This window comes from Mastigoproctus giganteus, chromosome 4 (genome assembly GCF_048544385.1).
Source record: "Mastigoproctus giganteus isolate SK-2022 chromosome 4, ASM4854438v1, whole genome shotgun sequence".
Taxonomy (NCBI): domain Eukaryota; kingdom Metazoa; phylum Arthropoda; class Arachnida; order Uropygi; family Thelyphonidae; genus Mastigoproctus; species Mastigoproctus giganteus.
In genome coordinates, this window is record NC_143578.1 from 206977687 (window position 1) to 207004439 (window position 26753).

At 38.1% G+C, this 26753-nt stretch overlaps 1 protein-coding gene across 3 annotated transcripts in view; it reads left to right on the forward strand.

The window, feature by feature from the left end:
* Positions 1-26753, forward strand: part of LOC150087350 (uncharacterized) — a 592205-nt gene that overhangs the window by 35712 nt on the left and 529740 nt on the right. For all 3 annotated transcript variants that reach the window (XM_090372014.1, XM_090372013.1, XM_090372010.1), the window contains exon 2: positions 18653-18826. The gene's annotated coding sequence lies outside the window, so the exon portion shown is untranslated. The remainder of the gene's footprint in view (positions 1-18652; positions 18827-26753) is intronic.

The window sequence follows — 26753 nt, forward strand, 5'->3', positions numbered from 1 at the left end:
TGCTGAGGGAAGTACACTTCACTAAATAAGGAACAATGAATGGCTCGGTTACATAATCAACGCATACCGTGTACAAATGCAGTAAAAATAAGAGCGATGGGCTAAGGTAAAGAAAGCAAACACGAGAATCGCGGGAAACTTCGGGAAACTCTTACCCATCAAAAGCGTTTCCCGGTACCTCAGCTTCTCCTTGCATTCTCGGTGAATTTCCACAGGACTAATGCCTTTTGAAAAAGTAGCCATTGTATTTCTCTGAACTTTGTTTTTAGGTTTTTTTTCTTTGGTGGGTATCTGCATTCACCCGTTGGGTTAAATGGAGTGTGTGTGTGTGGGGGGGGGGAGGGGTTCCTAGTTTGTTTCTGGCAAAAGTTACGCCATATTTTAGGCAGGAGAACCTACAGCGTGCTGTAGGTTCTCCTGCTTATTTAATTTTTATTTTTAATTTTTGCTCGTAAGCAGGTGGCAATTGCCATCTCTTCAGCATTGCTGGTTGCAACTCCCTTCAACGTGGTATAATAGTGTTTTAACTTCAAAAATCAGACTATGTATAAGTATAGTGCGAAAGCATCAATAAGGCTTACGCCCTAAACGCTTTATACTTCACAAATCATTATTATAACTAATTGAATTATAAAGTACACAGTGATGCGTAATATAGATTTTACTATATTACACCACTACCCACTAGCGTATCTACTCTTTTTCGGGCTCGGAGGCAAAGAACATGTTCGGGCCCCTACTTAATTAATGAAAATTGCAAAATCAGGAGACAGCCAAAGACGCCGGGTCCCCGAGCGCGGAGGAAATTGCCTTGTCTGCCTACATGGTAGCTACCCCACTGCCACTACCCTGTATGGGAAAGATGACTGTGAAAAGGGATGGGATGTGAAAAATAACTTTGCGGAGTGGAGTTATTTTGCACTTGACCACGGAGCGGAGTATTCGAAGGATCTTTTTATAAAAATTAATTAATAAAAATCATATAATATTTGATAACCATTACAGGAACAAGAACGCTAGGTGCAATTATATACATTAGACTTTCAAAAAAAAAAAAATAATAATAATAAATGCAATTCTTTTATTAATCTAGAAAGATGTGTATTAATCTAGAAAGATGAGATAATTCTAACGCACACCGAAATGCTTTATGGCTGATGCACTCCCGCGTGTTTTGTGTTCGAACCTAAACACTTAGACTTCCTGTACTTCATTATGGGTGCAGGGTCGTGTGCATTCATAATGGAAAATGCTCACCGTCTATAACCTCCCGTGCTGAGCTCTTGCTTCTACAGTTTATACTCTCTTCAAGACAAAATTTTCAGCAAGGCAGTGCCTGCACACTTGCAGTACAGATATCTCGATGATATTGACGTGCTTCCCTAGTCCACAAGGTCATCCCATCCGTCTCTAGCAGAGCAGCTCAGACCGTTCCCAGCTTAGAACACAATTAAGAAATGTGTAGAGATGTTCCAGAGGATGGCGTTCGCTCTTTTTTCCCCACTTGCTCTCGTGATGTATAACCAATTTTTTGGAACCATTGTACAGTATTGATGTTTTACGTATGAGTTCATTTTAACTTGCAAATGTAATATTTATTTCGTCACGCGGATCCTATGCCTCTTGTTCATCAAAATTTCTGGACCTGCCACTTCAAGTAACAAAAAGCGTTTACAACATACTAATATAAATATCACTGTCACTGAACCAGATTTCCAGTATCCTTTGTGTGCCCCCCCCCCCATTTTCCATCTTCAGGCTTCTTCACCTGTTTTTGACTACCCTTTACTGAACCCCATTTTCCTTCAGGCTTCTTCACCTGTTTTTGACCACACTTATCGATATTTGCTATTCAGTGTGCAGTTCTCATATTGTCATCACAAAATTACCACAAACCTTTGGGACTTCTCAGGCGGTTGTTGCGTTACTTTAAAATTAAAAATACTTTTTTGACCAAAATTGCATTTTTAATTTGTTTTAGCTAATTGGCGCACATCAGTATATCTTTAACGCAACTTAACTTTTGGGTTTATACCAAGAAGATGGTTTATTCTGTAATAAAATCATTTAACAAATCATCAGCCAGTGCCAATCTACAAGTAGATTGGCACTGGAAATTGGCCAGCCTGGAAAACTCCCCATATACAGTAGCACCCTGTGGGAAAGTACCATCGATATCACCCTGACTACGCCGACTATTTCTAGAAAGTTCATAAAGTGGAAGGTTAATGAAGCATGGACCACTTCTGACCACAGTCTTGGCGCATTATGGCCACAGCTGCCAATGCGCCATAAAAAACCAAACCAATCAATCAATCAATCAACTTCTGACCACAGAGCGATCACCTATTCTCTTGGCCGTTCTGTGGATCGCGTTCCCCCAATACCAAGAGAAGTAGTGCGATTCTGCACAAAGAAAGCTGACTGGCCACGTTTTCAAGCTGAACTTGTAAGACGACTTCATAAAGACTCTTCACAACTGAATCACATCACCTCTGAGGACTGTGCAGTTTCCCTCTCCAAGACCATCAAAGAGGCCTGTGCTATGGCAATCCCCAAGAGAAGGCCCTTCAAAAACGCAGTCCCTTGGTGGAATGCTTAACTACAAGATATGAGTAAGAGAGTCCACCAAGCTCGTAAAACTTTTCAGAGAGCCCATGCTCACCTCCCACCCTTGGAGGTCGAAGCTGCAAGAGACACTTACCGATTATTAAGGAACAATTACACTACTATGATTAGATGCTACAAAAAAGCCTCCTGGCAGAATTTGGTCTCCATCACAGGAAAAGATAACCCCTGGGGGTTATCTTTTCCTGTCTATCATATCGTTGTGAACAAACTCCCTAGAGGTGAAGTCCTCAGTACACCTTCACTTGGGAGGACTCTGTCCACAATATGCTAAATGCCCTCTTTCCAACAGATGATGCACAGTTAACTGAAGAGCAACTACAGATTGTCACCGCTAACGATTCTTGCACAACAGAAAATACTGAAGAACCTTTTTACAAATGACGATCTAAAAGCTGCACTGGACAAAACTAAAGAAAAAACTCCTGGCAATGACCTCCTCGAGGTGGTTGTTATCAAGAAATTTGCAACCTATTTCCCTAACACCATACTCGCCATTTTCCTGCTACCTGGAAGGAGGCATGTCTTAAACGCATCTTGAAGAACCAAGACAAACCACCTAAAGAGCCAAAATCTCACAGGCCAATTTCTCTGACAGTCCTCAGAAAACTTCTGGAAAGTCTTCTACTCAACAGGTTGTCAAAATGCTACTCTAAACAAAACCTCGTTTCTCCACTTCAGTACGGTTTCAAAGCTGACTGCAGCACTGAAGATGCTCTTCTTAAATTAATATCTACTGCTTCAAGCACTAAAGCCAAGTATGCGCTTATCATTACAGTTGACTTTGCTGGATCATTTAATCGGCTGTGGTGGCCAAGTATTCTCAGAAGACTCTGCCAAGCCAAAGCACCCCTCAACCTTTATAGCTGTGTCAAGGAGTACCTGAGACCCCGCACACCCCATGTTAGTACCAGGTACAAATCTGTCACTAGCCAGGTCTCCCGAGGCTGTCCCCAGGGCTCGGTCCTGGGGCCTTTCTTTTGGTCCATCGTCCTGGACGAGTTCCTTGTGATGGACTTGGGGATGACTTAACCCCTTGCGTTTGCTGATGACTTGGTTTTGGTGGTGCATGGCAACACAAGAGCTGATCTAGAGGAACGCACAAATTGCGCACTAACTAAGCTCCAGGATTGGGCGGCCATTCACCGACTAAAGATCTCGGGAGAGAAAACAAAATCTATATTTCTCAAGGGAACGCTCCAACTACGAAGACCACCGGTTATCAAAATTGACAACACCTCCATAAGATTATACTTAGAAATCAAGTATTTAGGAATTGTCTTAGATATGAAACTAAATTTCCATCCTCACTTGAAATATATGTCAGAGAAAATAAAAAAAAATACTCGGCCATAATCATCCGTATAAGCTGTGCAGACTGGGGCCTTAAGCGCCAGGCTCTGGCCCTCATTTATAATGCCATATTTGTCCCAAATTGCTGTGGAGCCTCAGTATGGTGTATTAGGGCCTCCCTCGAACCGAAATCGCCGTAAACTAGACTCCATACAGCGTTCTATGCTCCTTGCTGTAACAAGGGCGTGCCGTACAGTAAGCACCCCAGCTCTACAGGTGCTAGCTGTAGAGCTTCCTATACCTAGAGGTATAAGAAGAGGATTGTATCAACGGTTGAAGAAGAGTATTCCCACCGAAACAGCAGGCATCACTCTTAACCTTGATAACAACCCCAAACTGGAAAGGAAGAGAATCTCTGAAATTATGTACAGGACCTGGCAAGAGACATGGGACACTACCAACAAAGGATTAATAACCAAAAAGTTCATTCCCTCTGTGAACCTCATCAGTCCAAAGCCTTCTCCTCCTTGGTACTCACCAGGCCTCTATACTACATTTCACTTGACAGGCCACGGACCCTTTAAAGGGAAACTAACATCCCTAGGCATAGAAGATGATCCACTGTGTCACTGCGGGGCTGAAGAAACGTGGGATCACGTAATGTATGATCGCCATGAATATGACGCGTTCCGGCTAAGGTTTGTGACTAAAATTCAAGGTAATCCCTGGCATTGTGAGCACCTGATTATAATGGACGAGCAGCGCTACACCGCCTTTACTGAGTTTGTGCAGTCTGTCTTCACTGCTAGACGGTTAGGCACCCAAACACACCCACTGAAGATCAAAATAAGAAACTTCCTGGATATGACAGTCTTCTGAGAGAGAGAGAGAGAGAGAGAGAGAGAGAGAGAGAGAGAGAGAGAGAGAGGAAAAAAAAACACTCCTTCCTTTGTTCGTCCCAGGCGTGACACAACCACCAACACAGCCCAGCTGCTGCCATTAGGCCTCTCTAGCCACGCTCCCTTGCGTGGTTCTTTGCCTCTACTCCCCGGGCGGGAGGGAGAGGTTACCCCTGGTCTCCTCCCCCTCGCCGCCTCTCCTTTTCACTCTGGTGGGGCATGGGCCTGCTCCACTGAGTTGGGGTCGACTTCTCTATGGACCCCGTATCGCTATCTTTTCCCTCCAGTCTTCAGTCTCTCTCCCTTTCTCTAACTTACAACTAGCGTCCGTATCAACTCGAAATTGCTTGAGCTCTACACCCAAAAACTTAATAACATCAAATCGCCCAACTAGTACTCCTTTTGTTTTGGTTGACCTCTATATTTAGCGGTTTTTTCTCAGGTCCGTGGCAGGACCTGCCAGAGTAAATAACTATGATACTGGTATACCTGGTCTGTCTCCACGGGGCGGAGTGGGGCAACGTTGGGTCTCATTTGGGGCCCAGCGGCTAAACGACCAGATGAACAACGGTATACGACACTACACATGTAGAAAATCCATACATTTTTAAACCTCTGGCATTGACAGTGTTCTGTTTCACACCCACAATGCATAGCACGCGGAGATGGGGGAACCCTTGGTGCCGTTTGACACTAAACACACTCTACACTCATCAGCCAGTTGATAGCTGAGCTCATAGTTATGCATTCATTCATCCTTCCAAGGACATCGAATACATTTGATTTGTGTTTAATATTAGAGTGTATTGTAATTCGCAGTTTTCGACAATTAATTAATAAAAATTTGTAATGTTTACATCTCTTAGGAACTTCCAACCGCCCAGCTTCATTTTTTTACGTTATCTATTAGACAATGTAAAAAAAAAAAAAAAATAATAAGTTAGGTGGTTGTATAGTCATATAGGGGGCACACACGCACTTAATTTCCTTTTCCAGAAAACTTGAAGTTTTGGTATTAATAATGTCGGTTAAAAATAATTCCTATTTTCATCTATCCTTAAATTTTGAAAGGAATCTGAAGTTTATTGCACCTCTGCTTGGGTATTCCATCTGGTCGATTCATTGTTTTTAAACCATATTAAAAAAATCTCTGAATTGTACAGCAGATATATAAGGGACATAAATTGGAAGTTTTTTTTTTTTTTTTTACAATTTGTTTTAATTTCACTGTCCAACTATAATTTTATAACGCCGGAAAGCATCTTATATAATTATATTGTATTTACAATTACTTAGTCTTAAAGGTAAAACTTGGATGTCGAACTCGCATTATTCAGTTTGTGAAGGAAGGACTAATTCCCTATTAAAAATAAAAAGCCTTGTAAAGTATAGTGCGGTCTCCAAGGTTGGACTAGACCGGAATGATACCGAAAAAATCTCGGCGGGGAAGAGGGAACTCAATCACTGGGACTTGGGAATTCTTCCCTAACCCCCGGTACACTTATCCATAGATCCAAATAAATGTATTCCTTTGTGAGTACTTTATTTTGAGCTCCGACAATGCCGGTATTAGGCGAAATCGAGGCTTTGTTATGGAAACTTGGATTTGCTCCCACGTAAATGCAAACCGGCTGTAATGTATGCAGTTGGCAGAATACTGATGCCGAAACAAATCAGCCCATTGTAGGACTTTGAATCTGGTTTTTCTAATACAAAATAGTGTGTGTGTGTTTATATGTTTGAGCAGCACGTGGTAACAAAATACATAACATTTGAACAAATATTTGAACATACACTTGGGTGGGAAGAAAACTCGTTTTTCTTCCCCGACTGTTTCTAAACCACGAATAGTAGCCATTTATATGATATTTAATTATGCCGTATCTTATTTGACCTTGAAGACAAACTGTTGCCACATGTGAACTTAGATTTTGTAATCCGAAGGTAATCCATTGCACCTGGCAAGTTGCGAAACTTTTCGTCTCGAAAACCTGTAGTCATTCTTATTGGCAGTCCTTCATATTTAACGGTTTCATGTGTTTCACACAAGATAGGCAATAATTTAAAGTAATCTGATTTGTATGTTATATTCTTACGCTTTGCAACTACACCTGCTTTCGTGTTCTTTTCTCATAAATATTAAAAAAGAGAACAGTACTGTAATTGTCTTTTTAGGTTTCGCTACTTTTATAAACTGAAACATTTGAAATGTTTCAGTTTATTGGAATTGTGTTGGCCACCGAAATACATTATAACCGAACAAATTTCTATGTTTTCATATCTTTTAGATAGGCTAATAATTATGTGATTTCCTTAATGGCATTTGTCTCCTTAGTCTTCTATGCTAGAAATAATTTCAAGAGTTTGAAGAAGGATTTTCTTACTTTTTCATGGGAAGCTTGAAAAAGGGAACTGAAAATCTCAAGCACAGTTCTCACAGAGGCTTTTTCTGTGCAGCGTGATCGTGTAATAAAAATAGGGATGCATTGTATGTGAAGTAACCGAACGGGTACAACCATAAATGCTTGTTTTGATTGTTATAGCAAAAGTTTGGGGCCGAAAAACTAGCCATGCATACACCAATCTTAAGATACCATTGCATGGCCATGCATGTTAGCCGGCACATATGATGAAAGAATGAATATCCAGCAATCTTCCGTGGGTTTAAGATTGCTGGATATTCCTCCCCCTCTCTATCTTCGCTAGCGTGAAGATAGAGAGGGGGAGGCTGAAGACTGGGGGGATAAAGAAAGAAAGTATCACCAAAACGACCAGAGAGCAGCAAAATAGGTTTTAGTACTCTTTATAGCGAAATATTTTTCGCTAGCTAAACCTGGCGTACATTCGTCAACAGCTATCCATTTAAAAAAAAAAAAAAAAAAGTGTAGATATTTTGAACTAGGAGAAAACATAATCTGAAGCTGTTTATGCTTTTTTAATCAACAGGTTACGTATAAATAAATATGAATATTAACAGTCTTCAAGCGTGTACTCATAACCGTAAGTATATTATTTCTGTAGAAGTGCGCGTATACTAGTAGATTTGCATGTTATGTGGGTTTAAAATCCCGGAATAATTCACTTGGGGGGGGGGAGGGGAAACATATACTCTCTTCTTGAGATCGGCTAACTACAGCTTCGAATGAAGAAGACTAGAAATTCTTCCAGTCGTAAACGAGAATTGAACACAGACCTCTCCAAACGAATTACACTCGGCGATGTATCGTGCCAACTAGGTTGCAACTATGTATCAAGCTGAAATAAAAGTTTTCTTAGTTTGGGCAGGATACAAAAGGACAGTGTTAAGTCGACTTTGGCAAATGTGGTCGCCGAACGAAGTTAATTCAAATTATTTTAATGGTTTTTTTTTTTTTTTTTTGGTCCAGCGTTTTATATTGTCCGTGTTCTGCGCGCCAACATCTGGGTTTTCTGGAAATACTTCATGGCATAAAATTCTCTGTTGGATGCGCATTCAGTGATAGCTCTCTCTTACCTACTAATCAAATAGTACAAGTTTCAAAATTTGCAGTCACTTTCCAATCATCCTGTATATACACGGTGTATTATAATATGTGGGCCGTACTTTCAGGATCGATTCAGAATGGTTACGGAGCTATGACTATTTTAATTTAAATAAAAATGGCTATTGAAAATGCCATAGCCATTTTTAATGCTAAAAAATAAACAAGAATAAGCAGACATGTATCTACTATTGATAAACATTTTACTACACTAGCTCCTTGACTTTCAGAATTAGACACCTGTTATCTGCACTTCTTACGTTGTTTTCAGATCCTGAAAATAGGCTCTGATGTTAAGAAATACTGTACATCTAATTGGAGTGCAATATTTCTATGTTCAGATATGGTGGAGATGCAGAATCGTTACTTCACGAACTTGATGATTATTATGGTGTGTTTTTTTGTGTTGGCACATTAATGAAAAAGCAGAGATGCTTTTTACGGATTTTCGATATTCGGTTATAGACTCAAAAAGAATTCTTCCATGTTATATACATATTGGCCCAAAGATAAAATCATGATCATTCAAACGCGTTTCTTTAAGTCTTTAATTTTAGTTTGTTCTCTTTTTGGGATGTTTTGTTTAAATCCTTACAAGAATACAACTACTGACCTCATCTTCAGAAAAAGAAAAGAAATTGCAATATCAATATTTATGTTTATGAAACATGAAATTGTCATTGAAAGCAGCTAGTTAACTCAAGAGTAATTTTTACTTGTATAATTGTAGTTCACCTCGGTATGGTAAAAATAAATAAAAAATAATCATTGGAGGCGATGGGACTTGTGACGAGCCCTATCATGATTTGACAGAAGCGATGCTAATAAAGTAAGACTGATTTGACTTAAATTTGTTAGGACAGAAGCTGGTGTCCTAATCCGTTACTTACACCAACTATCAGAGGAATACTCTACTCCTTGATAATCCCTACGTGACCGTCACAGGAGTATGAGCAGATGTATTTGTGGAGTTTGGTAATCCATGGTGACCATATTGGGGAACCGTGACGGTGTATCCCTCTGGTATAGTAAAGAGAATTATAATAGGCGAGTCAAGGTCACTCACTGACGTAGCCGAGTGGTCAGGAGCGAGAGTGCATAGCACGCGTTCCTTGAGTGGACCGCGGTTCAAGCCCGTGACTACTAAATACGATAAATATTTGTATTGACGATTCATTGTAAACTCTACTGACTTGGTTGTCGTGCCGGAGTATAAACTGAAAATTTATTTATTTATTTATTCTGCGAAGCATTCATTCTATAAATTCTATCTCTTCTCATCAACAAACTGCTGATCTAAAAAACTGAATGCTTTCTGAAGCAGTCGATACCACACCACGATGTGGGTGGAAGGCATACGGAATAAGAGAAGTGGACGGCTGTAGAATGACCTTCAGCCGTCTATAGAATTTTTCTCCACTGTAGATGGTACGATGAAGCCTCCACTTTTTGCCTTCTCATTCTCTACCCTACATGGGATTACATCCATTTAGATTGAGATTGAAGTTACCAATGCCTTCCTCGTCCACTTTCTTTCTTTCTTTTATGCACTTCAAGTTAAAATGTAGTAATTTTCAACAGTTCTTTAAATCTAACCTCGACGTATAACATAATATTTTAAAATTATAATTTTAAACGTTTAAATAGTTTAAAGATCACAATTTAAGCTGTTATCATAGGAAACAAACGAAGTTATACCAGCTCACTGTACTGTTTGATGTTTCTTCTAGAATTAATCCCCCCCCCGTGTTTTGAAATACGATTTAGTGTCTGACCAGATTGTATTCGATGATCGTGGAATGTTCGAAGTGTTACAAAGTCATCTGGAATCAGGGCATTAAAAAAAAGTTTGTTAATCGGAAATACGAGGAGCACTTTGTTCGCTGCGTGGGTAGTTGTTGGGTGCGGCCATGTTCAGCCTACTAACTGTTGTGTACTTCACTCTGTGGTGAAGTTAATTGCTTATATTGCTGTCACTTTATTTGAGATTTTACGTGGCCACGCTTTCGCCTGCACACTTTTTCTTGCTTGCTCATGATGAAAAGCTGTTGAACACACAGGTACACGTAAACGGTGACGCGTAACACAGTAGTTTGATTTGCTGTCCGGATAAAGATTTCTGTCAGTTATTAGTCTCTTCATTTTCTGCTCAATCTTCTGTACTTTTCAATCTCGTTCTGCGTATTATAATCTTTATGCTAGAACAGGATTTTAAGAATAATAACATTTATAATTTTTACTGTAATCGGGTGGGAGCGTTTTGACTATCGTTATAAATAAATTTATCCTAACTATTTTAGCTGTGTATTAAAATTGAGCAAAAATTTAACTTTTAATTTTTTCCCCCAAAAAATTGAATAAATAAAAATAATATTAAAAAAACTCTTGTAAACAATTTATTCACAAAAGATCGCTGCTTGCCTTTTTTTATTTTTTAAGTTTGTATTTCCTCAAGCTGCATCATCGAATTTACTTTGGCGACGGCTGTTGCAAACTTTTGGAGAAATAAGGATATTTTACGCATTGGAAGTTGAGAAGTAAATAAAATAGTTGCCTTTACCATATACATACTGTATATATTTTTATTTTTACTCCAGGACGGGTACATAAAGTCAGAGGGGTTTACAAGAATAATATATATATATATATATATTCTTTTTTTATGAAACCCCCAAATGCGAAAGGTGTTAGAACCAATAGTACTTAGTACCGTGCATGAGTTGACTGCTGCATTTTGTGTTCTCACCTGAATTTCAACATGCAGCACGTATAACTCTGTATTTGAACTTGATTACGTAGTTACGGATCGTGCCTCCACCAAGTAATAAAATTTTCGCTTAGGCAGACACACAGTGCATCCGAAACTTGCGCTCTGCTTTAGTAAATTCTGGAGAATATTCACAAGGATATTCTCAGTCTCTCGGAATATGTGCTATCACATCACTCACTAAGTGCATGTTTTCTTTTTTTTTTTCAGTTACTGACTCTTTGGAGAAAATAAACTTTAAAGGAGAAAACTGTTACTTATTTTATTTTAATTCAGTTTACCGTTTTTAAATAAAATTTTGGTGGTTTTTGATTATAAACGGATTACGGGAGACAACCTTCACATTTACAGAAATGATCAAGCCATTTTATGATTTGAAATTATAAAACCACAGCAGTAATTTTAGTTGAATCTGTAGATATTCAATTAAAATATTACAAAGAAGTCGTATTTGAAAATGATTGTAAAACTCAAAAATAGCGCGATAAAGGTAGGTATAGTATAACAAAATATCCTGTGTTGTTATTTATACGGAAGGAGTTTTTTCTGAACACTTGCACAGCTGTATATGTTCTAATTAATATACTCTTCCAAGTACTACGGGAAGACCTTCAATCCTCTTCGTCAGCTGTTTTAACATTAAGCTCCTATAACTGAGATGGTTTCTAGGAAATGAGTAGATACCACGACGCCTGCTTGTCCTGTTCAGAATTCTCTGGCAAACATCCAACCAAGTTATTGATCACTAGTTGGATTGGATGGCTCTTCTCAAAGTTCTGTTTTGTTCCCAGTGTTACTCTTGACCTACTGAGATCATTAGCTGTCTTATAAATGCCAAAAGAGAGAATTTTTTTATAATCTCAGTGATTGTTTAGGTATCAATGTATTAGCATATTTAATGCATTTGTGTTTTCTGATTTTCCCGAATAGCTGTGATTTAATGGAAAAGCTTAGTTTTGGTTGTAAGGGAATTTAATTTTCTTTTTATCCGAAGAATGTGTTAGCATCAGTGACCTTTGCATTTATTTCAACAGGAATCTTTCATTAAAAAAAAAAAAATGTCAGTAGACAGTGAATAAATATTCACTATCTGGTGATTTGACTTTTTCTTGGAATGAATTTTTTTGAGAATTTTGTCCTACAAAACTGACAAACGACCTTTCAAAATTTACAGAATTTAAGACTCACTATTAATGATGCGCATCGTGGCCTAAATAACTCAACCAGTTCCAAAACTAATTCCTAATTTAATTATAGCACAATAAAGATGCACCGATGAGCCAAAATATTATGATCACACCTAATATGATGTTGGTCCTCCACGTGCAGCCAAAACAGCTCGTACCCGGCGAGGCATGGACGCTACAAGATTTCTAAATGTGTCTTGTGGTATCTGGTACCAGCACGTAACCAGCAGATTCTTGTGTTCAGCAGGAGAAAACTCCTGTAAGATCCTTGGTTCAGACGCCGCAGATCGGAGTTGCTGTTCCAACACAAACCACAGATGCTCGATGGGATTGATGTCTGGGGAATTTGAAGGTAGGGCAATACCTGGAAGTCTTCCTCATGTTCCGCGAACCAGTCTCGAACAATCCGGGCGGTGTGGCATGGCGCATTATCCTGCTGAAAAAGGGCACCGCCAGAGAGTAACACCGTTGCCATGAAATGGTGTACCTGGTCAGGAATGATATTTAGGTAAGGTGTATCAGACGGCACCAGGGGTTTCCCCCATCTCCGAGTAGTTTTCATTATGGGTGTACCAGTTCGCTGGAAATGCCAGAGATTTAAAGTGTATGGATATTGTATGTGTAGTTTCGTGTACCGTTGTTCTTCTGGTCGTTTAGCCGCTGGACCCATGCTGAGGCCCAACGTTGCCCCACCTTCGCCCCGTGGAGGCAGACCAGGAACCCATTAGTTTTAGTTTCACTCTGGCGGGTCCTGCCAACCAATTTCCTGAGATTTCAGTGGCTAAGGCCTATAAAAAAAAAAAAAAAAAAAAAATACATATATATATTTTTTTATATTGTATTATATATATATATATACATGTATACACACACGTACACATATATACACATCGTGCATAAACATACCAGCGTCAATCATGGGGCTTGATGTCGCTTGAGTTGATAGGCCGGGATGTGGGCGAAGATATTTTAGATGTGTTTAAATTTAGGTGTGTGGGGGCTTCGCTAGCGTGAAGATAGAGAGGGGGAGGCTGAAGACTGGGGGGATAAAGAAAGAAGTATGGGGCCAATAGGGAACACAGCCCCAAGTTTCAGTGGGGCATGCCCATGCCCTACCAGAGTAGAAATGAGGGTGGGGACGAGAGAATCGTCCCCCCTGGAAGTAGGGTTTAAAGGTGAAGGGGCTAGGGTGCTCATTGGACGTTCATTGGGCAAGCATCGTCCTTTTTTCCCCTTCTTTTCTTTATCCCTTTTTTCCTCCCCTTTCTTTTCTTCTTTTTCCTTCCCTTTCCTTTCTTGTTCGTCGAGTTTTCTTTTCCAGGAGTTGTTTCTGCGGTTTCTCTGTCTTATGCGATTTGTTTATGATACTGTACTATCAGTTTCGGTGTATGGCAATTAACACCTTTCTTCTTGTGAAGAGGTCCTGTGCGTACTGGGAAAGCGCTCGGTGCTCCTCTTCCGTGTCAGTGAAGTGATGTTCAAGTCCTTTGGGGAGGTAATGGATTTTCGTGATGAGTGTGCATCTGAGATCTTCGTATTGTGGTCAGTCGTAAAGCAGGTGGTACCAGTTTTCGACCTCCCCGCACGTGCAATTTGGGTCATCGGTAAGGCCGAAGCCGAACAGTTTTTGGTTGAAGGGTCCATGTCCTGTGAGTAACGAGGTCAGGTGCAAGCCCGGGAAGAACCAGAAATTTACGTAAACAGATTAATTCCTTAATAAATAATAAAAAAAATAATTAGTATTAATCTTCTGTTCCTGTGCTCACAATGTCCAGTACTCTCCTGACTAATAAATGATGTTTCGAATATCTTGAATCGTCTATGAAAATCATTTTGTGGGAGTTTTTAGTAGTGCCGTCGCAATACTCTGAAATCATGCCATCTCCTTTTTCGATATAAAAAGAATTTATTGCTGTTTATGAAAGTGTTCCTACACAACAACAAAGTCAATCAAGCATTCTGACTTGAAGCTTATGGCAGCACATCTTTTGGTTACCTCGTCAGAGATCCTGTTTGGCAGGATAAGTACAGTTTACGCTACACTCTTTCGATAAGATCATTTTTGTCTGGAAAAAAAAGTACTGTATCGGAACATCCTCCACTGTAATTTTCTGATTTTGCGGTGTGCGCTGAAAGGATCTTATTTTGAATCAATTAAAGAAGTTCTGTGGATGTAGTTGCACTACTGAAAAGCCTTCCAGAAAATGATTTCAGCAGTGTTTCCAAGACTGGCAGAAGAAGTTGGAATGTTTCTATAAAATCAGAAGGAGAGTATTCAGAAGCTGACCACACCCCTGAAAGGTTAATGATATACTGTATATGCATATATAGTATATCTCCTTTTTTTTTTTTTTTTTTCACTACCAGAATTAATCTGGTTGCTTTTTTGTCACATCTCATATAGTTATACTGTACAATATAAATGGACAGTGCGATTTTTGTGAAAAATAGCTTCAGGAACGCAGTCAGCAATATTTTATTTGAACCATAAAATATCAACCGGCGCCTGATGTCTGTCTAAACGAGGTTTCTGACACTGTTCCGGTTTTCACCCTTTTTAAGAAAGCAGTTTCTCTGCATTTTCTCACAAAACTAGCCCTGCAAATTTGTACTGTATATTGCAAACACCTCTGACCCTATGTGGTTATCCAGAGTATAAAAATAAAAGTTAATTTATTTTACGTACTGTACTTTGTTCTGCATTTTATTTTTTACTAGAAATAAATTTCTGCAGTTTATCCGGGGGATAGGGCTTGGTTGTGGATTTACGAGAATACTGTAGTTCAAATGAAAACAGCAAGAGTTCAATTCTTTATCCAAGCATGGTCTCCTTCTCCTTTTGAGTACACTTCTTCCACTACGCAACTCATGCTCGGATGCATCAAGAATATATATTTTTTTTTTGGTGGTTGTTTTTTTCCGAGTCACTCTTGCGTTACTGGTTTGGTCCTCGTCTACGTATGGAAGCCCTTCGTCCCTAGCGCACCTTTGACTGGTTGAAAAAAGGAGTGTGATAATACTTCAAACGCGCATATCTTGAATAGTGTCAGTCAACAGCCCCCCCCCCCCGTCTTCAAAACGCGCATATCTTGAATAGTGTCAGTCAACAGTCCCCCCCCCCCGTCAGGAGAGGTGGTTGCTGTTGAAAAAATCCCTTGGGAGATAAATCCTCAATCTTTGGCCCAGAGTGCAGGCTTCATATTGCTCATAAGTATATCACAGTACGAAGATGTTGATATAATTCTCCTTCTTCATGTTAACTATCCAAATAACCCAATTTTTGTCCAAAAATACGTTCAGCATCACCCATCCTACAGATGGCATGATTTGGTTTCTATTTTTAAACTTCTGAACAAATTTTATAGACATCCTTTGTGACAAACATTTCTCACCATAAACACTGACCAACTTAGGCTCAATTGCAGTGAATTTTCTGCATTCAGAAATCGTATAAGTTCTCATCTCTGTCTTAGTAAAAGGTTCCACTTTTAATAACCATGCCACATTTTTTGACAGACAAACCTGGAGAGAAAAATTAATTCAATATTAAAATGTGGACGCGTAATATACATATTCATATAAAATTTGTATATACAGTATTGATTTTTATCAAAATAAAATGAATAAAATGTTTCTCTCAAAAAGTAAATAAAGTGCGACTTTTTAAACAAATTACTAAAAAAAAAAAAAGAAACGTATTTACTCGTGCTGTTTATTGATATAGCAATCTTCATTACTCTTTTTGTCTTGCTTTGTGTAATCCAACATTCACAACAATTATCGCTTGACATCTTAAAACCTGCCGCATGTTTTCAAGTGATTTTGTATGCTTGAAACTGGGATATTCGATTATCCCAGAAGGCCTTTCAAGACATCTGGACAAGATGCCAAAAACCGTCTGGAAGCTTTACCAAAAAAGGTTTTGTTGGGGTAACGGAAATTATGATGATAATGACTACTTACACTGAGTGGACAGAAATTATGGGATACCTAGTAACCGGGAGGCGCACCTTTCGCCCGGAAAAGGGGAGTAACACGGCGAGGCGAGTAACATTTGAGGCCACTAGTTCACGAAAACGTTCCACAGGTATTTCCATTCATGCTTGCTGCACCGCTGTCCATAATTCCGTCGCATTCCTGGGTGGAGGATCCAAAGCTCAAACGGACCTTTCCACAGCATCCCAAAGATGCTCCACAGGGTTCATGTCCGATGAACGGGGAGGCCATTCCATGGTGCTAAAACCTGCGGAATGCTTTTTGAACCATGTTCTAGTCACCATTGCCCTGTGGGGAGCGCTGGAAGAGTCCATTGCCCTGTGCGTGCACGATAAACATGAAGGAATGCAGATGGTCTGCAAGGATGGACGCGTAATCTGGACCGTTCATAGATGCGTCTAGACGTACCAGAGATCCCAACGTACGCCAGTTGAACACTCCCCAGACCATTACCCACTGTCTACCTGCCTGAACAGTTCCTTCTTGACATGACGGGTGCATAGCTTCGTGCGGTTTCTGCAAGATACTCACCCTCCCGTCCGCTCGAAATAACTGGAAACGGGGCTCATCGGACCAGGAGACCCGAATCCAATCATCCAAGTTCCAGTGGCGATGTTCTTTCGCCAGTTGAGGCGTAGAGTCCTGTGTCGTGGTGTTAGCAATGGGACTCTGGTGGGTCGGCTGCTCCCATAACCTATTGCGGCTAATGATCGCTTGATGGAGACGTTTCTGGCACTTCCGTCGTTGAAGTCGGCGGTGATTTGTACTACTGTCGCTCTCCGGTTGGCTGAAATAATGTGAGAGAGACGTCCACGGCCACGTTCATCCACCACCTTTCTCGGCCCACAGCTCTGTCCACGATGAGATGTTATTCCGGAAATTGCTTATTCCCGTTTTGATACTGTCGAACGGGGATAGTGCAATTTCAGTACCACCTCCGCGATAGTGGCCCATACGTCGGGCACCCCCTATCACCCCCTCTTTCAAAGTCGGTTAACTCACGACGTTTACTCATACTGACATCGAGTTACTGTCTACGTGGATGCAGTGTATCTATATACCTGCCAAGAGGTGGGTTCGTCCACTAGCGAGAGGGGGGATAGCGTCGCGTTGCCCAGGAAGCAGGTATCCTATGAATTCTCTCCTTTCAGTGTAGAAACGTGAGTTCAACAGACGAACTAACGTTTGGTTCGTTCTCTGTAAGAAAACTGCTTCTTTGAATTGTACTGATGCAGTGAAAATATTTACCAGAATTACTTTTCTTGTTAATTTTGTTCATCTAAGCTAGTAATTGCGGAGTATTCCTCAGTCCATTTAAAAAAAAAAGGTTGTGTTAGCTCTCATGCTTTTTTGTGTTTATCAATTAAGTATTTTTAAAAAAATATATATCGTCTAACTCGTTGATGATTTATTGTTGTTTATAGATTAGTTAGCGATATCTTTTGTTGAATACGATACTTCAGAGTACTGTACTAGATAAAATGATAATAAAAACGTACTGTCAGTCGTTTTTGCTTTCACTCTAAGGAATATTCTCCAGCCATTTGATATTGTTATTCTGCCTTCTGTTATCTAGATTCATATGGTACTCGACTTGTTTAATTAGTCCGATGCGGTTAGTTCGAGTATTTAATTTTTATTTTAATTATCCATTTTAATGTTAATATTCTTCTTTTCCCAAAGCAGTAACTCATAAACCCGACAATGTATCCAATCATCTTTCTTTCCATCTTCTTGGTCCTCTTTTTTCTTTTGCCTACAGGTCTCCACTCTTTTAATAATTTTGTCCACTCTCCATCCCATCTATATGTTTTTCTCATTCTTGTTTACTGTTATGTATCCACTCATAATAGGTCGTATTTTACATTTCAAGGTAATTTCTGTTATTTTATGATTTCCTAACTTTTAATTTTATCTCATAATATAAATATTTATTTTATTTTAATGTTTTCATTTTTTGTTTTATTTTTTCTGTTGTATCTCTTGTCTCAGCAGCATGTGTTATTATTTTAATAGTAATTTTAAAATAATAATTAAGTTTAAAATAGTTAGTTAAAATGAATATTAATATTCTAGTACTCATTTTAATTTCAAAGTATTTCAAAGTGATTACAAAAATGTAGTATTTCATGAACTCGTTGGGTAAGCAAAGCGAGAGACAAAACTTCCGCTTTGTTGGAAAAGTACGTACCCACTATATTCTGGGAAGATCAACGTTATTTTCCAGAGGTTTTGATAACCGTGACGTTCTGTTCCTTATAACTGTTTAGGAAGGGACAGTACTTTATCTGTTGTACTGTTTATATTTTTCAAAATGCAATATTACTACTGACTGTGTTTATTTAATTTTTTTTAAAACAGATTGGATTATTGCTGAGCAAAACGGTTAACCAAGTGACTCAAACTTTTCACATGTTTTGGAATCGGAGTTCAGAAGTGAACGTGCCATCACAATTTTTCGATATTGTTTTAGACGCGGAAGAAGGATCCAAAGAAATGGATATAAATTTTCGTGTAGAGTACTGAGAAGAGTGGGTAAGTATATAAAGGCTCAATCTTTTTTTGTGTTTGTTTTCTTTGAATAGAAAGCATTATAATCTTTGAGAGTAGCTTGCGTCCAGTTTGAAGTCTCTACTTGAAGTCCCTACTGCTAAAACTGGTGTATATTTGGATCCAGATTTGCCTTACTGAGACCGATTTGTAAATCTGCGTGATGGAGAGGGAGGAAAGCGTCAAATAATTGTTTAATACGAACCCTGAATGGCGTATTGTGCAGGTATAATATCTACAGGCTTAGCCGAGTGGTTTTTTGCCAAAGTGCCGTAACACACGCATTACAGTTGAACTTGTAGTCCACGTTATTGCTAAATATTGTATTTAATGTCAGAATTATTAGTTGTAAACTCTTCTGACCTAGGTGGTCCTGCTGGATTATACACACACTTTTTTTTTAAGTCAAGAAAATGAGATTTTCTTCCTAAGGTAGAATAAATTTACGTTTCATTTACTAAGAAATATGTACAAAACAAATATTTCGTGATACAGTAACTTACAAACTAACTCAAGGCTGAACAAAACAAGTAGTTGAGAATCATACCACGTATATTTTGTGTTCGTTACTGTGAAAGCTCGAAATCTGGCAATTTCTAGGATTTACCAATTCGTTCCAAAACCCGAAATATCAAAAAATGTTCCAAATTAATGGATTTGCCTTTCCGACTTTTAAACACGAAATATGGCATAGGGGATATATCTCCTTATGTCCTTGTTTAAAAATCAGAAAAAAAAAAAAAAAAAAAGAACCAGAAAATTAACATTGCTTGCCTTTTCCCGCTGTTACCAACTTTCAGGCGTAGGAAATACCAGTGTTTAAATACTCTTCTTATCGTTTCAAAATAGGAAAAGTAGTAATCGGATAGTGCGTTAAGGTAAATGACACAAGAAATCAATGATGATTTCTTGTGTCATTTACTTTATCGAATTTTTAAACATATTTACGATATACAATATTTCTGTAATGGAAAAGAATTCATAAGTGCCATTATCAAATGGTCTTTTACCAATGCGATTTGTTAATATTGGGATATACTGTATTAGAGCAATAAAATGCCGAAATAAAGTGAAATGTTTTGATATTTCGGGCTTACACAGTTCTTCAGTTCGAATCTTTCCAATTATGAAAAGATTCAGACTTTTACCGATTTTCTTTGATAAAAGTCCAAATTTTGGGCTTTTACCAAAGTGATTTGGTAAATCCGAGGATTTATGGGTTTCACAGGGATGTATGTATATATTTCTTAGGAAATAAAATAAAATTTGTTCTAACACGGTATTAAGGCCGTAAACAATATTTGTAACAATATTGTTACAAATTGTAATTTAGTTTTATAACAATATTTGTAACAATATTGTTACAAATTGTAATTTAGTTTTATAACAATATTTGTGAACAATGTTAATATTAGCAATATTAGTTAATAATGGGTGTGCTCTCCTGATTTTGCGAAAACCATGCGTACCTCAGAAGTGGGTCCTAAATCGGGAGCGATTTTCTCGCGCACATGATGTGAGGTGAGTGCCGAAATTTGATTCTTTTTTTTTTTTTTTTTTTACAGTAACCCTAGCGTACTTTTTATTTAATTGCACTTTATTTTTGTACAATGAATGTAGCAGAGTAAAAACAAAGCGCAGTGCAGTATTATGCTATGTGATGATGGAAAAGAGATACAACTGCCAAAATAGAGCTTGTTCCGAAATCTCACAGTGATCTGGCCCCGTGTTTATACGTGTTTCTAGCTTCATATGTATTAATTGCTTATTTTTCAAAAATTTCTCTCTTGGTTGGAGGCTCCAATAATGATGCACTATGCATTTATATTAAAAAATTTATTAAAAATTAATTTTTATAATAAACATTTGTAAATAATATTTATAAATTTCCAGGAAAAATGAAATACAGTGTACTGTACAAATGTATTATACACGTAGAGTATGTTAAAAGTGCATAAACTGTATCAGTTCCTGTACCCAGGAAGCAAAACAAAGTACGATTTATTTTGTGTGTGTTGTGTCTTATGTACGGCGGTCCCTAGGCGTTAATTTATCTCCACCATAGTTTTCTGTGATGATATACAAAAATCTGTACAATGGCTAGAAATAGTGTAGTGCTATATTTGCGAGCGCGTGTGTTATTTAGTTGTTTCTGGCCTCTTAGCTACCAGGAAGGCTGCTTCCCAGTACCCGTCCACGCCATGAGGAGACGGGCCCAACCATACACGTAATAAACTAAATGTAATATTACCAGCACCCATAGGAAGAAGCGCAAGTAGTATGGGCGCAGTAGACTCCTATAATCACGTACGGTGTTGATTGTGAATTACTATCAAAAGTCGATCATTAATGCATAACATTTTTAAAGATTAACGTCATAGTCTGATTGGTTGAAGAGCTGTCATTCTTCGTCCGTGTCATAAAATTTTAGTTAGGATTGATTGGCTACTACTTTTATTGTTCATGGAAACAAGCATCATTATATTTTTCGAATATTTGAGGCAGGCTTTCAGAATCCAGGAGTGAACTGCAGCCTTGCCCCAAGGATCCACGGATGATCAGTCATTGGTGAATTACGAAAGGATGTAAAAAAAAAAAAAAAAAAAAATCATGTATGACAGACAAGCGACGGCACAACATGGAATTTATAAGGAAAATTAATAATGAGGAAGTACAAGGCTTAAACTGTTTATGTAGTAAAATGCGTTTTGTCAAGAAAAAAAAAAGTATGTTTTTGAGCTACTGGTTATGTCTATAATAGGTTGTAATGCTGATATAATAGGTTCAACTAAGACTTGGTGTCGTGTTTTAGTTCATCCTCCGATATATGCAATAATGAATTTCATTTTATTAAAGATAAGAAGGAAAGGAGTCATAAGTGGTGTTATTACATAGTAATTAACATTTACATTCTCTCACCCACCCACCCACACAGAAAATTTACTTACTCAAAATTTACATTTCGTAGCTTCATTTTCTTGTGTTAGTGTGCGGAGGACTCGCCGTATTTAAGTTCATACTTTTCTTAGTTTACTCTGTCATGTGTTGTATTAGGGGCACCAGTGAACGCTTGCCTGCTTCCCAGCAGTTCACTGTGGAAATCGACATTTTGGGTTCTGTAGATGTGAGGCATCCCTGATGAAATGCACTTGTTGGTTTCCTTATCTTTTTTTCTAGTTTATTTCATTCCTTTTATGAGGTGTCCGCGTTCACCTGTATGATGTCCCTCCATAGTTTTCCTGCTTGAAAGCTCCATAGTTTCCTGCTAGTTCTCCTGGCAGCAGTATCCGCATTCTGCGGGAAGGTAACGGTAGGTTCTCCCTAATTTTCCAATTCTCTATTAATTTCTGTTAATTAATTAATTATGAGTTATTTTTATCCGTTTTGTGTGTTTACAGGTAACAGTAGGTCTTGGCAAATATACTTTTCGAAGTTTCGGCTGTACGTTCCAGTGATAGCGATTTATTTTCATTTAATTATTGAATAATGAGTTTCATTTTGGAGCGTACACCGTGTTTAGAGATCATTCTTAGTGCGTTTATAATATTTTATGAATAAAATTAAGATTAAAATTCATTCTGTTTTGTAATCAATAAATAAAACCCGTGCTTCCATATAAGTTTTATTTTTCGCCACGAAAATTTCTCGGAATGACTTGTCTTGAGGTAACAGCTCTTTACCATTGGTAAAACTACATTCTGTCACCATAGTGGCCCTGTTCACAAATCTCGCGGGGAACATAATTTTTAATTAATCTTCTGACAAGGTAATACCGAATGCGATAATTAATTGCAATTCATTTATTTATAGTAATTTATTGCGATTTAATTATTTAATAAATACATTATAACTAATTTCGTTACCATAAATAACTGTGGCATCCCAGAACAAATTGATCAGTTACCCCTGTGTAACAAATCGAAACTTTGCCTTATACGAGTGATTTTCAATTATTCAGCTTAAGGAATTAACGTAATTATTCGCAGTTAACCCGATTCGGGTTAAAGAGCCCATCCTTTATTTTTTTTGCAAAAATTAGTACTTAAATAAATCGTCAGCAGGCTCTTATTAAAAACTAAATTCATAAACTAGCATGATTATATGACTATAGGTAATTTAGATCACAAGTGGATCTGAATTTTGTTTAACAAGTTCGATAAGCCATTCGCCCAACTGTTTCATCACCACTGCTTAAAAGTAGTTAAACGCTATATTCTACCTATCCTTTAAGCCGCATTAGTCGAGTGGCCAAACGCGGAGATACATTCGTAAACGCGTTTGAGTTGACAACGGTTCAAACCCACGTGGTTCATAAATACAGTGATATTCTTGCATTCTCTCTGTCTTGTGAACGTCTCTGACCCTATGTGGCGACCGGAGTATAAGCAGAAAATGAATATATTTTTAAAAACAACCTAGTAAAGGCCGAGTAAAATGTAATGCACTTGCGTATGCTGAACAGGTGTATGATGTTCTAACGATGAATTCTTTCCGCCTTTTTCCAGGTGGAAAGAACGCCTAAAAACAAGTTTATTTAGGAATTGTGTAGTTGTAAGTAGGTGCATTTTGCAAACCTGTGTTTTTCTAATCTAAATAAAATGAAAAAAAAAAAAAAAGTTTTATATGGGCAGCACACACACACACAAAGAGAAAAAGCCTTTAAAATAAGGTGTTAAACAGGCGTACTGCGTGGTAGGGCCTTCAAATGTTTGATGCGCGAGCCCAGCGTTGTTGGCAATATTTACATGTTCACAGTACGATACCTAGATGAAAACAGCGTTACGTGGTTGGCACACTGATATTATGAAAATGTGTAAATTATACCGATCTTCGTATAAATTCTTTTTTCAGAATTTCACACTAGTGTGAGCAGGGGCGAATAGATAGTTACAAGGAAGCCTATCTCCCTTGCAAACTATAAATACTTAAAATATTGCAAGTAGCGGGATATTCTGGACTAATTCGAGGAGGGGGAAGAAAAATGCAATTTTTAAATAATAAAAACAGGCAAAAAATATGTAAGTGTTTGACTTACTAGTAATTCAAATAAGACCATATACGAAGCATGACACGCCTTACTGATTTGTTGACGGAAAAGTTGGATAAAAGAGAAGGTGGTTGCATTGGAGGTAGAAATCAACTTCAATAATTATATGATTGAAAGCCGCTTATCATTCTTTTTAATTTCTTTATAGAGTTCTTTATAAGGTGATACTTGAGCTTCAGGTTTTCAGCGCCCACAACATGTAAACTGGCCTTGTCTGTTTACTGCATCTTGTGTCTGTAAAAGACACAAGATGCAGTAAACCGTGCGAACCCGTGAGCTTAAAGAAAGCACTGGATCCGCCAAAAAATTGCAAAACGCTAACAACCGTTAATAACTTTATCTTTTTTAACAGCATTTTTTCATAAATTTAAGAATAATTTAAGATACGAAGTTTACATGTGCAGTCATACGAGTTATACCTACTCAACTCTTATGTTCATTGGGTCTTGCTACTTGAAGTTCACGGCAGGGAGGACGGATCGCCAGGAAATTTCCCGGTGTCCTAATTCGCCCCTGAGTACTGTTTAACATTGTGGAATATCAAGAAGGATGTAGAGCTGCTGGAACGGGTACAGAGAAGGACAAAAAGATTAGTGAATGGAACAAAGGATTGCTCTTACGAAGAAAGGCTTAAGTTTTGCAAATTACAGTCTGGAGACTAGGCACCGGCGAGGTGATCTGATAGAGGTGTATAAGGCTTTGAATGGTTTGAGCATGCTCAATGTCAATGGGATTCTTCATCTTGCTCAGAATAATTAGCTCAGAGGGCATAAATTCAAATTGAGGAAGGACGGATGTCGGATAGATGTGCGGAAATTTGCCTTTGGCCAGCGGGTGGTTGGTTGGTGGAACCGACTTCCATCACTTGTTGTTGAAGTTGATAGCCTAAACAAATTTAAGGCTCAACTGGACAGGTATTTCGAGCGAACGGAGGGGTGAAATGGGAGTGGTGTTTTTTTTTTTTTTTTTTTGGCTGATGCTGAATAAGCTTGCTTTCTTGCATCATATGCCTCTACTAATGCTAATGAAGTGTCTTCGAGTAAAGTGGTAACTCTATTTGGTCCAAATGATTCAAAATTCATGTGCCGTTTTGAATGTTGGTGAAAGTGCTCTCTACGAAATTTCATCCATTTTCTCAAAGCTTACCTATTACTGACGACCGATGAACCGAAGCTGATCCAGTGCCTCGTTGCTTGCGAAATCTTTTTCGAGGTGAATTCAGCCTATATGATGTTTTTTTTTTTTTTTAGTCGATGATTATGCTTCTGCTTCATTACAGATAACGAAGTATAACGTGCTTTTGGAATAAGGATAATTACACCAGTTATCCCCCTTCCAACCGGATCCCTCCGTTCTCTAAATGGATCGATGGCGTGACCGATATTCCCGCTAATTTTTTAATGACGATAAACAGCAGTTGTTGCCGGCTATAACATGAAAATCAGTGAATTATAATTTGCTAAACGCATTCAGTTTCTACGAAAAAGTCATGAAGTAAAATATGTGCAACCTAAATATACCGAATACAGTGACTGTACACAATATTTTTCTGGGAATTTCAGTTGGCAAACCGAAATTCTCAGAAAGAACAGTGTTTCTCAACATTTTTTTTTTAATTATCGCTCCCTAAAGGGCTTTTATAGACAATTTTTTTTCCTAATGCCCCCCCCCCCCTGAAATCTTTAAACAGGAAAATGCTTTATACTTACACTTTTTATTCAATGGAGATCCCTGAGCCTGATGCTTCTTAGCTAAAAGTTCAATGTTCGGTATGATATTAGTAAGTTTAATTCTACATTAATTTCTCCTCTTGAACATATATCAATTCTGTTTCTTTCCTTTGTTAATATTTTATTTACTGAACTAAAACCACTTTCAACCATATAAGACGTTGGAAAGAATAGAAATACTTTGGCCATTTCAGATAACATTGTTGGATAAAGCAGTTTAGTTGTTTTGATCCCCACAACTCAGCCATTCCAACTTTTTCAAATTTATATTTGCATTCTTCGTTACATTTTAATTCAATGACTTTTTGAATTTCTTCACTAGCACACCCGGAATCGTATCCAATTGGATATAACATCCATGAACTCACTTCAAAAGAAAATAAATCTGAAAATCCATTTTTCATTTCGTCTTTTAAAGCGCAAATGATCTGAATAATTATTAAGATCATTCTCGGTGAGAGATTCGTTGATTTAAGCTAACCCTTGCATACAATGAAATTATTTTCTCATTAAATTGCTTTCAAATATTTCCAGTTTTTCAGTGATGGCTTTTAATATGCATTTACAGGCTATCACCAAAATTAATTTCCCTCGAAGTTGAAGTGGTACTTCATTAAGTTTTCGAAAAATCCAAGACATACAGTATATGTTGTTTTTGTGTTTGCTGATCTCCTTTGCTAAATCTGTGTCTCCTTCGCTTTCTTTGGCGCCTCCGTAGCCAGGTGGGAAGGAGCAGCAGTGCGTAGCACACACTTCTTGATTAGACCGGAGTTCGAGCCCGTCACCACCAAATACGGAGGATGCTGAATGGTCAGGAATGACCACCGCATATCCCGGAGCAATATGGCCTTAGTTGCTAATGCTCCTAAAAACCAAATAACAAACAAATAACAAACCTTCGCTTTCTAAAAAACTACTTATCGTATCAAAAATTTTACAAATCTTGTTAGACAATTTCCTTTAGAAAGCCACCTGACTTCTGTATGTAAAAGAAGTCTCATATACTCTTCTTCATTATCAACACAAAATTTACTGAAAAGACGATCATATTTGCTATATTCTTTATTAACAAAAACAACAAGCGGCCCCTAGCCAGAAACTGGCAAATCTGCTATGTAGATACATACATATTATA